The sequence below is a fragment of the Gossypium arboreum genome, chromosome 8 (assembly GCF_025698485.1).
Source record: "Gossypium arboreum isolate Shixiya-1 chromosome 8, ASM2569848v2, whole genome shotgun sequence".
Taxonomy (NCBI): domain Eukaryota; kingdom Viridiplantae; phylum Streptophyta; class Magnoliopsida; order Malvales; family Malvaceae; genus Gossypium; species Gossypium arboreum.
The window spans coordinates 96,725,698-96,732,602 of NC_069077.1; positions in this window are offsets into that span (position 1 = coordinate 96,725,698).

The window sequence follows — 6,905 nt, forward strand, 5'->3', positions numbered from 1 at the left end:
TCTTCATAAAGCATTGTATGGCCGCAAGTGTCAAACTCCATTGTACTGCACCGAGCTTAGGGAGAAACAGATTCATGGGGTTGATTTGGTAAGAGAAACCGAGGAGAAAGTAAAAGTAATTCGTGATTGTTTGAAAGTAGCTTTGGATCGACATAAATCATAAGTGGATTTGAAACGGAAGGATATTGAATTTTAGGTTGGTGATAAAGTGTTTCTAGAAGTGTCTCCGTGGAAGAAATTTCTTAGATTTGGTCGCAAAGGCAAACTGAGTCCACATTTCATTGGGCCGTATGAGATTATTGAAAGAATAGGGCTAGTAGCATATCGGCTAGCTTTGCCGTCAGAGTTACTAAGGATCCACAATGTATTTCATATGTCGATGTTGTGACGATATCGATTAAATCCATCGTATGTAATCTCACCATCAGAGATTGAGATTCGACCCGATATGACATACGGTGAAGAACCGATCAAAGTGTTAGCTCTAGAGGTTAAACAATTGAGAAACAAAAGTATAGCTCTAATGAAAGTTTTATGGCAATGACACGGGGTCGAAGAGGCTACGTGGGAACCCGAGGAAGCTATGAGGAAACAATACACAAAAACCTTTTCTGGTAAGATTTTCGGGGACGAAAATCCCTAAAGGGGGAGAGTTATAATAACTCATTTTAGGGTCAAATCAGAACAGTGGTTTTTGGACCACAAATCTGAAGTAAAAATATTTATTCTATTATTTCTTTAAGGTCTACAACATGATAGAATAATTGTGTGAAAATTTCGTTAAGAAATTTTATCGATTCAGTGCTTAATTTAACTAGAAAGATTAAATTGCAATAGGTGCAAAATTTGAGTTCTATAAGTTAAAGGTGTCTAATTGCTATGAAATTATAATTTTGAGGTTCTTAAATGGTAATTAGACCATAATACCTTAGGGTGGACAAAAATGGACATGGTTAGATGTATTCTTAATGTTCTAAGTTAGGGGTAATTTTGTAATTTGGATAATAAAGCCAAAATAGCTTAATAAAAAGTATTCATCTTTTCTACTTTCACCCTCTTAACCGGAAATTTGAAGAGAAACCATAGCTAGGGTTTGGCCAAGCTTTCAAGCTCTATTGTAAGTCCGTTCTTGTCCCATTTTTAATAATTTTTATATTTTTGAGATCGTTGTAACTTGATCTAGCTATTCCAAGGACTAATTTGAAAGAAAGTTGAAGTCTAAAATTTTACACATGTTGAATATGCTAGTATTTTGATGTTTGATGATAGAAAATGCAAGTTTTTTGTTCGATAAACAACATTGTAAAGTGATTTTCGATAAAAATAACAAATATGGACTTATTTGTAAAAAGTTTAAAATGAGTAGAAAAGTGTGAATAAATGAAAAATATGGACTGATATGAGTACTAGCAATATTCGGCTAGGCTTGGGTTGTGATGAAATTGAAAGAAATTTATTTTACGAGCCTAGGGACTAAATTGTAAAATGTTAAAATGTTAGGGGCAAAAATTACATTTTTTCCATAATGTATTTTTGGGCTATATTGAAAAATGTGATGATTAAATAAGTTAAAATTTTCATTATAGATCAAGAAAAACGAAGTTCAAATCTAAATCGAGGGAAAAATAAAATAATTGACGAATAGATCCTTTTGCCGTTTTTAGAATCGAGGTAAGTTCGTATGTTAATAAGCTTTGTTAAAATTGTATTTTAAATGCTTTAATTTATGCATGAATTGTGTAATCGACTTTACAGACACATTTGGCGACGTTTTGGCAAGCGAGAAATCCTAATTGAACTTAGGAGTAGATTAGGATACAAGTGAAATGTCACTAGGATTTTATATTATGTGATCCGGGTGCTGGTCCTGTATGTCCTACCGGTGGCTAAGTATACCGGCATATGTTGTGGTTACTTGCCAGCTTGTGTGAATAGCTCTGAGTAGCTACGTCTTAACTGACAGCTAGCGTGAGTAGGCCCGTTGATGGCTTGAGAGAGAGCATATATGTGTTATAAGATAGAAATAGTAATGGCTACATATGAAACACCTTATGTGTAAGATTTCCAGAGTATATGTCATTATTATTCCGAGTGGTTAACTGGGTATGTCAATGATGAGAATAAGTATGGATTATTACGAGATGGTACAGGTATGTACATAAATCTTATGATTATTAAATTCGTGAAATGATGATTTCAAGGTAAGTTTGTGCTGGAATGAATTATGGTTATGAGATTATGGTGAATTACATTATCTTCTATTACATTACTTGAATGTTAAATGTAAGGTAAGATTTGCTTATTACTTTCATACAAGCTTACTAAGGTATATAGCTTACTCCGTTTTACTTTCCATGTTTTATAGTGTCACCAAGCTAGCTCAGATTGGAGACCATCCTAAATCGCGTCACACTATCAAACTGTCATTTTGGGTATCAATGATCTTAAACATTTTGAGTATATGACATGTATAAGGACTTGGCCATTTTGCTATATGTGTCATCATGATTTTAGCCAAATGTATTGGCTTGTAATTGTCAAAGGCTTGATTTGGTATTTAGCCATTTAAATTGACTCATTTTGGTTAAATTGGTTGTAAGCTTAAGTAGATTCGTACATGTGCAAATATCTCCTTTAGGGTCTGGTCTATATATGATTGGTGAATGGTTGAATGTCACTTAATGGTTTTGTTTTCAATGGTAAGCTAGGAAATCTAAGAAGAATTATGCATGATAAAAGTATTTGTGTTGATACTTGTGGATGTGAGCTTGGTATGATTTGGTTTGGTAGAAAATGATGTTGTAAGTATGTTATGTCTAATAATGAAATGACATGTACTAACCTTGATTATGGATGTTTTGGTTGCCTAGGTATACCATGATTTATGCTATTGAACTTGTGTGTGAATAGGTGTAAATGAGGGTGACAAATGGCTTGGTAAATAACCTTTATTTTGTCCACGCGAGTAGACACACGAGCATGTGTCTAGATCGTGTGTGACACACGGGGTATCCCATGGGCATGTGTTTTGGCCATGTGTCCCCTCCACCTTAATTTTGAGAAACAAAATGCTCAAAATTGAGCAAACAGTCAGAGACACGGGTATGTGTCTCAGCCGCGTGAGGGACACGGCCTCAAGCACATGTGTGTGTCCCGACTGTGTGAAGTCTGCACCTATTTTATGAAAATTAAATTAACCACACGGCCTAGCACACGGGCGTCGGACTTGGCCATGTGACTTCTATTTGTTCATGCTTTATAAAACAGAGAGTTACACAGGTTAGGGACACGGGCATGTGTAACCATACGGCTTGCCCACACGTGCATGTCCCAAACCAAATGAACGTGTGACCCCTGTACATTGCAAAAATTTTCTAAGTTTTGTAAAAGTTTCCTAAGTTCTCGGTTTAGTCTCGAAACACTTCTAAAGCATGTTTTGGCCCCGTAGGCTCGTATTAGGGACTTTATGATTGATTACAAATGGTTTTTAATTTGGTTGGAATTTATGACTCAGAATTGTATGTTTGCTTGCAATGTAAGTCTGGTAATGCCCCGTATCTTGTTCCGGCGTTGAATACGGGTAAGGGGTGTTACAAGTCTACTCCTTCTAACTTCCTATCTCAGTTAGAGAAACAACTAAAGGAGGAGTTGTAAAACATGCTCACTCGATAAGAAATTCTATGGTATCAAAAGTCAACGAGAAAATGGATAACTGAGGGTGATAGGAATACCAAAATTTTCCATGCTAGCACTATAAGCCTTTAGAGAGAAAATAAGGTGAGAAATTTAAAAGTTGACGATGGAAGTTGTTGGATCACCGATACACTCGGTGGCACTGCGGGAAAAAATTATTTCGATGATTGTTACCCACAAGTCCCTGTACGAGGAATGAATTGGGTTGAAATAGGGTTGAAGATATACCTTTTCAAACTAAAAATGCATGTAACGTTGTTGGTTGGAATCCTTTGCACTATGTCAATCCGAGTCGCAACAGAAGTGTCTCAGCTTCTACGTAGTCCTCCCAGTTAAGCATGAATAGAAAACTCTTTTTGAACTTTTCAAATAGTATCAAAACTTTTGGGTTGTTGACCTAGTTTTTTTCTTTTCTTACTCACTCCTACATAATCCGGGATTGAATTCTTTCTATTAATATCATCTATATTAAAAACAGAATAACTCCCTTTTACTTTTTAGAGAAAATCATGGAAGATATTGAAATTATATTCTTTCCAAAAGAATACTAAATTCCATAAATATTAACTCTAGAAAGAAGTTGCGAATTGTATCCACCAAGAAATCCCATTCGTTAGATAATTCTATCCACCAGGTTATTTTGCCTGCTAGACAATACTATTCGCCATACAATACTGTTCGCAGGGCAATATTGTCCACCAGGCGAAACTATCCACCAGGTGATACTTCTCCGCCAAGGATAAGAATCTACCATAAATTTATGTATGAGGGTATACGCCCATTCTATTGGTGTGAAGTCTGTTCACTTTAACCATAAGGTGTAACCCTGTAGTTCATGTAATGTTGGTAGTAATACTAGAACATTTCTAATGTTACAAGCAATTAGTGGTGTCTAGTAATGCATCATTGCTACCCTAGTTACAATAAGTTGTGATTCGACATAACCTTTCTGTGATAAACTTTTCATGTATCATATCAGTTTATCCTTTATATCTAGATCGGATATTAGTCATGGAATAGTCATACTTGTATAGTCTAATATCATATTTCTTGATATTCTGAGTAGTTTACAATAAACAAATAAATGTGATATCTCATATAAACTTATTTGAAAATGGCCATGCATTTCTGTCTCACTCTATCAAGTGGTCCAAGATATTACTCCCATTATGTAGGAGGGATAAATCCTATCTTGATCAATCATATCCTATTACATGGATTATGGTATATCTAACATTGGTTTTTATTGTTCAAACTTCTATGGTAGACATTTGACCATATCAAAATATACGACTCACGATGTTGAGACAATGATGATCCCAAGTTTGAGGATCATATACATAGTTATCACTATGAGTAATATTTGTCACTAATACATACTAATCCAAGAAACATAATCATGGCGGGTCAGTCCTATAACAACCCGTTTTTCAATGGTGTCAAAAATAGTGGTTTTGGGACCACAATTCTGATGAGTGAGTACAAAAATATTATTATTTAATACTTACGAGTTAAGTATTTTGATATAGTGAATTTTATCTGATAATTTTTATTTAATTGGATAACTAGTTAAGAATAATTGGGTTGTCTCGAAAGTCAAGTGGGTTTGAAATATGAGGTTTTGGGACCTCGTTTTTGTAAATCGAGCTCGTAAATATTTATAATAAATATTTGTGGAGTTACTAAATAGGTGTATTGAAGTTTAGTTAAAAAATTTTAGTGATTTGATAGTTAATAAAAAAACGGACTAAATTGTAACAACTTGATTTTTATGAAATTTTAGTTGATCAAGGGGTTAATTGAGTTTTACCAAAGGATTTATGTAACACCCCAAAAATTTGGAGTTTTAAATTTTGTATTATTTGACACAAATGACATGTTTGCTTTATTGGTTTGGTGATTTGAGTGCGTTTGGGAGTGTTTGAGAAGCCTGGGTTCAAGTCTTAGTTTTTACAAATTTTTTAGTATTGCTCTTAATTGAATCTGGACACTGTCATATAGGCCTTATAAATAATAGTGCTTGTTATATGACGCAAAGAGTGCGTGTGCTCTAGTGGCAGGGTGGCATGTTGCTTCTGCTGGGGGACTTGAGTTGAGTCCTGGGTTGCGCAATGGAGTAATTATTTTGCTATTGAGCTGGGTAAGTAGTGGAGTTGGACTGAGACTCTGAGGTTGAATTGGTCATGAGAGTTTGAATAGAGTTTGAATAGGTGTTTGGGGGATTTGGGGAGAGATAAAGGGAGAGATTTTAGGAGAGTTGAGGGCTGAGGTAGTTGTCTGTCAAAAGTGGAACTCTCTAGTGCCAAAATTGGTCAAGCTAGAAAGTGCCGAATTTTTTTGGGATTGCTATTCTTTTCGGTTTGCCAAAGAGTTCTTTTTTGTTCCTTTACACTTTCTGGTAGAGGCCGAATATTGCATGTCTTCTGGGTAACTTAGTTTTGTTTTTCGATTGTTGGTGCCCTTTTGGATTATTTGGTTCTTTTTGAAACCGACTATTTTCCTTCCTTATGAGTCTTCCTTCTTGACCAATTTCTCCTAACATTACTTTCTCCCTCAACCTTTGTTCTTCTTTGGCTAAACATCTTGTCTCTTCTCCGCCTTTATTCCTTTCCTCTCTTCACCATTCTAGCACGTGGGTACATTGGCCGAATAGTGCCTGGTAAGTTTCTATATGTTCTTTCATTATCGGCTTTTCTCTTGGTGCCTCATTCGTAGTGCCCTTATGTTTTAGATCTATTTGTGGAATGAAAGAGGTTCTCAAGGGATTGCTGTAACATTCTAAACCTTCTACTTTTCACTCGACTAAGGGTACTTTAGCCTTCACATATCTTGTGGTAAACTTGGAGTAAGATTGGGGTAAGGAAGTGTTGGCTGAATGTTCTGATTCCTGTATTTGATTCCATAAGACCATTTTGATTCAAGTCGTGTGTGTATAGGAAATCATCATTAATGGACTGCTTTGGTAGTGCAGATCCTTGGCAAGGAGTGGTTGATCACTAGCCTAAGGAAGGAGTGAACCCTGCTTGCTTAATCAAGGTAAGTGAATGGTATGATTGGAGTTTTAAGTGTTGATAAGAGGGTGTGAACCCTAGCAATTTAAGGCCTAACATTGGGTCTTACTTGGGTCTAGGTTGGGGGAGCGTGGAGATTGGCGTTCTTCTCTAAAAAAGGTGTGTAATTACACCCCATTTCAACTGTAAAACGACAAAAGT